Here is a 10,000-nt window from a genome sequence, read left to right as displayed (position 1 = left end):
TGCGCACCCACATAGTGCAAAATGATGCAGCATGGGGCGTTGTGTGCAGTGTCAGCACATCCACCACGATGCACACCCACTTGCGCCCTGTGTTAATAGGGGTGCCTGTAAACTACACACCATGCAAAGGTGGAAATTTGGACACTAGCAAGTGCACTAGCCGTTCAAGTAATAAAGTAGTGAGTGAAGTATCGTTCCCACAAGGATTTAGGAAACAATTACCAATATTAAATTGAACATTTCTTATCTGATCAACAAATAAATCAAAACTCTAATGAAAGCTAAGAAATCCTAAATTAAAATCTATCTAAATCATTGGTCCAATTGCCTTCAATTCAGGTTAGAAGAGTAAGCAGTAAATGTCAATCTCAGAATTCAGCAATCTATCAATTTGGATCATTCGAATGAATCATGATTGAGCCTTGGTTTGGTGAAACCCCAAGGTCATGAACAGCCTCTCTCAAGTGCATGTTCATCCTATGCATGAGTGACGGTTCTTCTATCTCTAGCAAGAATCTAATCCTCATGCATGCATTTCTTCAAACACTTCTAAGGCATCAATTCAAATCTGAATTGATCACCAACTGAATTGTGCAAGTTATCTCTAACCTTGCACTCAATTCAGTTCTTGAATAGTAGATCTGAATTCCTAGAGTCTCTCTCAAGCACTCTAGGAATTCCAAGCTGTAGATTAATTCGCCCAATCTGAAAATTGCAGATCTGAATTCTCTTTCAAGCAATTCAGATCTTGCAATCTCAGATCTGAGAATTCAGATCTGAGTTTTGAAGGTTAGTTGGCCGAATTAATCTACAATCACACCCTTATTCAAGAAACTTCAAATACAATGCATGACCATTTGAATGAATCAAAAAGAATTAGATTGCTGAACTGAAATTTTACAAGCTGAAATACATCAAGGAAGAATGGAAACAAGGAGAAAGAAGAAAGAACATATAACTAAGAAACTGAATTCAAATCAAAAGAGAATGAAACTACAAATGATTTATTACAGAAGATCTTTGAATCACAAACTCTCAATTCGAACTCACCTTCTTCTTCTAGCTTGCTTGTCTTGAACTTCCTTCAGCCCTTCTTCTTCTTCTTCCTTGCGCCTAGCCTTCTTCTCTTCTCTTCTCTCAAGGTGGCCGAACCTCTAAGAGTGGGAGAGCCTTCCTCTCAAGCAATTGAACAATTTTCTCCCCTCCTAGAGGCCTCCTTATATAGTTTTTCAAGGGGGCTCTTGCCCCTTCTTGAAGCCTCTAGAATGGGGTGTATTACACCCCTCATGAACCTTCTAGAGTGCTCCCTCCTTCTCTTCAAGAAACTCCTAGAAGTTGCCGCCCCTAGCTCCCTTTGGGCTGCTATTTGGGCTACAACTTAGCTTGCTTTTGAGCTCATGTGGGCTACACTCTAGGCTGTTATTTGGGCTAAAAATGGGCCTTCCTTGCTGGGCCGAATTCTCCTCATAGCTAGGCTTCTTCCTTTGGATTTTCCAAAGAGTTTCACTTGCTCTTCTTGGGCCGAATGAAATTCTCTTGCTCTCATGGCTGGGCCGGGCTGAACTTGATAAATTTTTGGGTTTTCTTTTCTTGCTTTTGCCTTCTTTTTGTTGATTTGGCTCCCCCTGAAATCTTTATTGCAATCAAGCTAAAATACGGCAAAAATTTAATTAAACCATTATAAAATTTCATGCAAAAACCTCATAAAATATAGATAAATTGTAAGTTCATCAAATACCCCCACACTTAAGCTTTTGCTTGTCCTCAAGCAAAGACATCAGCCATAAACTTAACATTCCCCCCTTCTGTTCTCACCATTTACCTGGTGAACTTTTTAAGATAGAAATGCATTGAGTAGTCGGGGAACTTTTGTAAGTGCTTAACTCTTATTCTTGTAAATTACCATTTAAGATATGTATCAGATCCGAGGAAAGGAGAATATGAATTTCATCATAGTCTAGCCTTCACTCCTAATTCATATATAAATCAGCTCTTTAATTGTCAAGGTTAATAATCAAATTTCACTGAGTTTCACATCTGTAACTAAATCTCAATGAGAGTTCAACTTTAGAGTGCCCCTTTGAACCTCGATTGTCACCACAATTACTTATTTCTAAGGGTGAGTGCATTTTATGCTCCATCTCACCTTTTTTTTTTTTTTTCTTTTTTTTTCTTTTCGGTGTGAGTGCATTTTATGCTCCATCTCACACTTTTCTCTCTTTTTTTTTTTTTTTTTTTTTTTTTTTTTTTCTTTTTTCTTTTTTTTTTTTTTTGGTGTGAGTGCATCTTATGCTCCATCTCACACTGGTCACTTGTTTGAGGTAGGTAAATAGGACTCATGTTCTAAGCTGCTAGTTTTACTATTCAGCTCAGAATAGCGGAGTCAATTTGGGCTTTTGTCCTTCTTTGCAATTATTGAACCTCAAGAATTAGCACTTCAGATGTGCACTAGCTCTCTTGACCATTAACAATGAAATCAAGGGCTTCCATACACATGAAGGAAGTTAGGGCTAGTCATGCTGAAAGGCATATTCCGCTCCCCTTTTCTCCTGCATAAATCAAATTGGGTCATTCACAAGAATAAAAACTTAACAAGTACATCAGTCTCCCTCAACTCATTGAATTCCTTCTTAAAAAAAATCATCAAATAAATAGTAATGAACTTGAGGGGTTCCAGTCTTTTTTTTTTTTTTTTTGTGATGTCATTGCTTGCATATGTGTGTTGGGGTGCATGAGGTGCATGGTTTCAACCCCCATACCCTAGCCTCGGGCTCACTCCCCCACACTTGAGATGAACATTGTCCTCAATGTTCGTAGTGTTAGGGAGTCACACTTGCTAGAGCAAACTGAAGAAAAGAAAATGATGAACTGAGTCCTTAAAGAATTGGAATTTTGAGAAAAAGATCTTTATTTTACTAACTAATATTCTAAAAAGATAAATGACAAAAAGATTCCTTAACTTGTTCATGAGCAGGCATAAGAGATTATTGGTTATCTAGATAAACAGTGGATGGAGGGGGTACAGTACTGCCCATTAAATATGGTTTCAGGCGCTGACCATTTACTTTAAACGTGCCCTGAACTGGGTGGGTGAGTTCTATAGCCCCATGGGGAAAAACCTGTGAAATGGTAAAGGGTCCAGACCACCTGGATCTCAGCTTACCTGAAAACAAGCGGAGACGGGAATTATATAACAATACCTGTTGGCCTACATAAAAGTCCCGTCTCAGCAAGTTCTTATCATGCCAATTTTTTATTCTTTCTTTATAAACTTTGGCATTCTCATAGGTGGTAAGTCTGAATTCATCCAATTCATTCAATTGCAACCGCCTTTTAGCCCCTGTGGCCTGAATGTCAAAATTTAAGAATTTAAGAGCCCAATAGGCCTTGTGTTCCAATTCAACTGGTAAATGGCATGCTTTACCAAAGACCAATCTGTAGGGGGACATGCCAATAGGTGTCTTAAATGCAGTTCTGTATGCCCATAATGCATCATCTAATTTGATGGACCAATCTTTTCTGGTGGATGCTACGGTCTTTTCCAGAATTCTTTTGAGTTCCCTGTTAGCCAACTCCACTTGGCCACTGGTTTGAGGGTGATAAGGGGTAGCTAATTTATGTGTAATTCCATATTTCTGCATTAACCTCTCAAATTGGCTATTGCAGAAGTGAGTTCCCCTATCACTAATTATAGCTCGCGGAGTGCCAAATCGGGAGAATAGCTTCTTTAGGAAGTGTACTACCCTTCTTGAGTCATTTGTGGGTAAAGCCATGGCTTCTACCCATTTGGATACATAGTCAACTGCAACGAGGATGTACTTATTCCCAAAAGAATTCGGGAAAGGTCCCATGAAATCTATACCCCAAACATCAAAGATTTCACAGATTAAAATATTGGAAAGGGGCATTTCATTCCGTCGGGAAATGTTTCCCGATCTTTGGCATTTGTCACATGTGGACACATACCGATGGGCATCTTTGAAGAGTGTGGGCCAATAAAAACCTGATTGCAAAACCTTGGCTGCCGTGCGACTAGCTCCAAAATGACCTCCTGCTTCTTTATCATGGCAAAATTGGAGTACCGACTCCATCTCCTCCTCGGGGACACATCTCCTTATGATCTGATCTGCACACAATTTATACAAAAAGGGTTCCTCCCACAGATAGTATTTTACATCAGAAAAGAATTTCTTTTTCTGTTGATATGAAAGGTTAGGAGGAAGGACTTGTGCAGCTAGATAATTAGCAAAATCAGCATACCAAGGATATGAGTATTTCTGTATTGAGTACAACTGCTCATCCGGAAATTCTTCTCGAATGTTGTTGGTTATCTCCTCTTTTGAGCTTACCGTGTCCAACCGGGAGAGATGGTCAGCAGCCAGGTTTGCAGCACCCTTCAGGTCTCTAATCTCAATGTCAAACTCTTGCAATAAAAGGATCCACCTGATCAGTCTTGGTTTTGAGTTTTGCTTGGTAAGCAAGTGCCTTAATGCCGAGTGATCTGTGTGGACAACAACCTTGGATAATATCAGATATGAACGAAACTTATCAAGTGCAAATATTACTGCTAACAGCTCCTTTTCTGTGGTGGTGTAATTGAGTTGGGGTCCAGTCAAGGTTCTGCTAGCATAGTAAATTGGCTGAAAATGTTTGTTCATTCTTTGTCCTAAAACAGCTCCTATAGCAAAATCACTCGCATCACACATCAATTCAAATGGGAGGGTCCAATCTGGTGCTATCATGATAGGTGCATGGATCAATTTGTCTTTCAAGATGTTGAAAGCATGAAGACATTCAGTTGAAAATTCAAAAGGCACTTCTTTCTGAAGCAAGGTAGATAATGGCTTGGAAATTTTTGAGAAATCTTTAATAAACCTTCTATAGAATCCGACATGTCCTAAGAAACTTCTCAAAGAACGAATAGATGTTGGGGTTGGTAATTTTTCAATTGCCTCCACCTTGGCCTTGTCGACTTCTATACCTCTTTGAGAGATCTTGTGTCCAAGCACTATGCCTTCTTGCACCATAAAATGACAGTTCTCCCAATTCAACACAAGATGTGTTTCTTTACATCTAGTAAGCACCTGTTCCAGATTATTCAAACATGCATCAAATGAAGAGCCAAAAACTGAAAAATCATCCATGAAGATCTCAATAAATTTTTCAACCATATCAGAAAATATAGACATCATACATCGCTGAAAGGTTGCTGGGGCATTGCATAACCCAAAGGGCATCCTTCGGTATGCAAAGGTTCCATATGGGCAAGTAAAAGTGGTCTTTTCTTGATCTTCTGGTGCAATTGGTATCTGGTTATACCCTGAATATCCATCCAAGAAACAATAATACTCATGCCCGGCTAGCCTCTCCAACATTTGATCCATAAATGGGAGAGGGAAATGGTCCTTCCGGGTGGCTTCATTTAATTTTCTATAGTCAATACACACACGCCATCCGGTAATGGTTCTAGTAGGGATGAGTTCATTTTTCTCATTTGGAACAACAGTCGTACCCCCTTTTTTGGGCACAACTTGCACAGGGCTTACCCAAGAACTATCAGAAATAGGATAAATGATCCCAGCATCTAACAACTTAATTATTTCAGCCTTTACCACTTCTTTCATGTTGGGATTCAAGCGCCTTTGGGGCTGAACGGAAGGCTTGCTGTCCTCTTCCATCAAAATTCTGTGAGTGCAGATTGATGGATTAATGCCTTTGATATCTTCTACCTTCCAAGCTATAGCATTTTTGTGTTCCCGCAGCACTCTTAATAATTTTTCTCTTTGTAAGGGATTCAGTGCTGCGGAAATTATCACGGGGAGATCTGATGGTTCCTCAAGGAAAGCATACTCTAAATGGGATGGTAATTGCTTCAGTTCAAGGGTGGGGGGTTCTTGGGGTGATGGCTTACCTGATGGTCCGGGCAATTTGCCTAAGTTCTCTAATTTAAGAAACCCCTTTCCCTTGAATTGAAGCTTATCATTCAGGTATGCTATCATGAGGTTTATTTTTTCATTTTCTGTTTCTTCAAGTTCTCCCTGCTGGAGGCAGAGTTCAAGAGGATCAGTTATTCTACTTACCTGGAAGCATTCATCAATTGTCAATTCAATGGCATCAATCATAAAACAAGAATCATCACTAGAGGGTGCATGTTTCATAGCATCAGACATTTTAAAAATTATCTCCTCATCTTGTATCCTAAGGCTGAGTTGTCCTTGTTGGACATCAATCATTGCTTTCCCGGTAGCCAGGAAAGGTCTCCCTAGGATAAGTGGGACCTCCACATCTTCTTGCATGTCTAACACAATGAAATCAACTAGAAAAATGAATTTGTCAACTTTAACTAACACATCTTCTATGATCCCCCTAGGATGTCTAATGGATCTATCAGCCAATTGTAATGCCACTCTAGTGGGTTGGGGTTCATTCAACCCCAATTTCTTGAAGATAGAATATGGCATTAAATTGATGCTAGCTCCCAGGTCACATAAAGCTTTTTCAATTTTTAAACTGCCAATGGTACAAGGAATAGTGAAACTCCCTGGATCTTTGAGTTTCTGAGGCAGCTTGTTCAGAAGGATAGCAGAACATTCCTCATTTAATGCAACTGTAGCCACATCTCCCAGTTTCCTTTTGTTTGCCAATAATTCCTTCAAAAACCTTGCATAGTGTGGCATCTGGGCTAAAGCATCAGCAAAAGGAATATTAATATGTAAACTTTTAAATATTTCAAGAAACTTACCAAATTCCTTCTCCAATTTTTGTTGCTTCAGCCTGTTAGGGAATGGAACTTGTGGTTGTTGGTGCATCCCTTGTTGTGCTTCTGGTTGTTCCGTCTTCTGTTGTCTGGTTCCAAGGCTTGTTTCTGCCTTGGGTTCAGCCCAATTCTTCTTTTCTACCTCAGGCAACTCTTTTCCACTTCTTAAGGTAATAGCTTGCACCTGCTCTCGTGGATTCACTTCAGTGTTGCTTGGAAGAGTTCCCGGCAGTCTGGAAGAGATTAATTGTGCCAATTGCCCCACTTGGTTTTCCAGGTTTTTGATTGAGGCTTCCTGGTTCTGGAACCTAGTTTCTGCACCTGCTATAATTTTTGTCATCAGTTCCTCCAAATTGGATTTCGGTTCAGGCTGATGATAAGTCTGGTGGAACGGCTTGGAAATATGCTGATTTGGCCAGGACTGGTTTGAATGTCCCCTCCATCCTGGATGAAAAGTATGGTGACTCTGGTAACCCTGCTGTCTTGATGAATTGCTGACATAGTCAACTTGTTCAGTAGATGGTCTGAACTGATTGCCAACTTGGCAGTCTGTACTGATGTGGCCTCCCCCACACAATTCACAATTAAGAGGCTGCACATGCATGGCAGCTATCTGCATTTCATCTATTTTTTTACTGAGTGCTCCTATTTGTGCAGCTAGTGCTGTATAAGTGTCAACATTATGCAAGCCTTGCTGCTTCCTAGTTTGAGTCCTTTCCGAATGCCATTGATAATTGTTGGCTGCCATTTCCTCAATAAGTGCATGGGCAACCTCAGGAGTTTTATTATTTATGGATCCTCCGGCTGCAGCATCTAATATGGTCTTATTTGAGTCAGTAAGACCATTATAGAAAGTCTGCACTTGCAGCCAAATGGGGAGGCCATGGTGAGGAACTCTCCTTAACAGCTCCTTGTATCGTTCCCATGACTCATATAAAGATTCCCCCTCTTGCTGGAAAAAAGTAGTGATGTCATTCCTCATTTTAGCAGTTTTAGAAGGGGGAAAATATTTAGAGAGAAAACGGCTGGCCATTTCGTCCCATGTGGCTATAGATCCTGCCGGTAATGAGTTCAACCAAGCTTTGGCTTTATCCTTCAAAGAAAATGGGAATAACCTCAGCCGGATGGCATCATCACTTACCCCATTGTGTTTGAAGGTGTCACAGATTTCCAAGAAGTTAGCAATATGGGCATTCGGATCCTCATGGGCCATACCACAAAACTGAACCGTATTTTGTATCATTTGGATTATGGCCGGTTTAATTTCGAAGTTATTGGCAGCAATAGTTGGCCTGATAATGCTGGAGACAGTCCCGGTGAGGGTAGGCTTGGCATAATCCATCATAGTTCTTTGTTCAGCCATTTCTTGTGCTTCTTGTCTGACTTGCTTAGCAGCTCTCAAACGGACACGGAGAGTCCGTTCAATCTCTGGGTCGTAAAGGATCTCTTCCAGTTCAGGTCTACTTGTCATAAACTGTTAAAGTCAAAGCAATAAAAATGCCAATATTCACAAAAGAAAATAAATAACTAATCCTATCACACTGAAAATGTAAAGTGAAGTATTGGAATACAAAACCTACATCCTATCATGAATAAATGAAGCCGATTATACTAAAAGCAGATTTAAACCAATCATCTTATTCAAGGTTCCTTTATCTACATCCATCGATTGCAACATCTGAATTCAGACCCAATTTAGATCTGAGTTCAGATCTACAAGTCTTTGGTATTGTTAGTCTAGAGAAATTAATAAATAATAATTCAGATCTGAGCTGGATATCTCATACACACTCATTGGTATACACTACAATATACATCCATTAAGGTCGGAATCAATTCTGTGATGCTTTAGGGCTGAAATCAGATCTGATCTAAAAAAAAAAAAAAAAAAAAAAATTTAAAAGGATCTGAAATAAACTAAAACCAGTCCTGAGTTAGGCTTGGGTTAAAAACTCTACAATTGAAGCCCAAACCTGTATAGCTGATGCATATCAAACACTTGCTAAGACCTGAAAATTGGGTCTGCAATGTTTGGTATTGCAAGCTATTCGGCCCATACAACTTTTGTAGAAATCTGAAATCAGGTCTGCTAACTGTTGCACTATAGCAGCCCTGCTACAGATCTGAATGCTAAAAGAAATACTTGGAAAGTGCTAATTTTTCTTAAATATCTGAGGCATAACAATTATTCAATCCAAACATACACCTCCTTATCTAATGTAGCTCGGTTACAAGTGGGTAAAGCCAAGAATTCAGTCCACCCAGAATTCATAGTATGCTCTGTATCAGTTCAGTCCTCACATCATATCAACTGCATTTCAGATTTGAATTTCTCTCATTCCTTGCTATCCATTCACCCTTGAGGCAGGTTGGATGTATCCTAGGGTGGATTGGGGTAGTGATGGCACCCAATTCACCTCAAACTTGCATCGGTTCAGATCTGAGTTCAGAGGAATTCAGATCTGAACTGAGCAGATCTGTAACAGCAGAATTCAGATCTGAACTCAAGTCTGAGTTTGGATCTGAATTCTCAATTGCCTTACCTTCAGTTATTGCTACCAAATTGTTTTTGGGGAATAGCAGAAGTGCCCTAGGGTGAATTGGGGTGGTGATGACACCCAATTCCCCTCAAAATTTCATCAGTTCAGGTCTGAGTTCAGAGGAACTCAGATCTGAACTGTTGCAGATCTGCAATAGCAGAATTCAGATCTGAACTCAGATCTGAGTTCTGATCCGAATTCTCAATTGCTCCTCTGGTTGTTCAAAAGATCTCCCCCTTTTTTCTTTCATTTGTTTTTTTTTTTTTTTTTTTGTTTTTGTAATGAAAGAAAAGAATAATAAAATCTGAAACACAAGCAACTCTTTTCGGCTGAGGGCTGCAGATCTGAAATCTACTGATCTGAGTGCCGAATGCAACTCAGATATGCAACACTCATGTTTATGTGAATTTTTTTTCTTTTTCTTTATTCTTTTTGAAAGGAACAACACCAAGATTGAATAGAAATCAAATATGCCTTTATTAAAATGAAACTGAAACCAGAAAAAGAGAGTAATCTACTTAAGAAAGAAGAAACATAACTACATGAGTACAGCAGTTGCAGTCCAAGCTGAAATGAAAAAGTTAGCAAATTAACCCAACTATGAATGCAATGCTGAATGAGATCAGATTAAGAATGCTCAATGTTTCCTAATATTGCTTCTCTAAGTCCCCGGCAACGGCGCCAAAAACTTGATGTGTGGCTC

The 10,000-nt window shown here is 39.6% G+C and overlaps 1 non-coding gene across 1 annotated transcript; it reads left to right on the top strand.

The window, feature by feature from the left end:
* Positions 1–7,635: 7,635 nt before the first annotated feature.
* LOC148865537 (small nucleolar RNA R71) lies at positions 7,636–7,742 on the top strand. Its single transcript, XR_016112085.1, has one exon. It is a non-coding gene; the product is annotated as a small nucleolar RNA R71 (small nucleolar RNA).
* The last annotated feature ends 2,258 nt before the right edge of the window (positions 7,743–10,000 follow it).

The sequence above is a fragment of the Nelumbo lutea genome, chromosome 3 (genome assembly GCF_056320005.1).
Source record: "Nelumbo lutea isolate HS-2025 chromosome 3, American lotus-T2T, whole genome shotgun sequence".
NCBI lineage: Eukaryota > Viridiplantae > Streptophyta > Magnoliopsida > Proteales > Nelumbonaceae > Nelumbo > Nelumbo lutea.
This window is presented reverse-complemented; position numbering and strand designations above follow the sequence as displayed.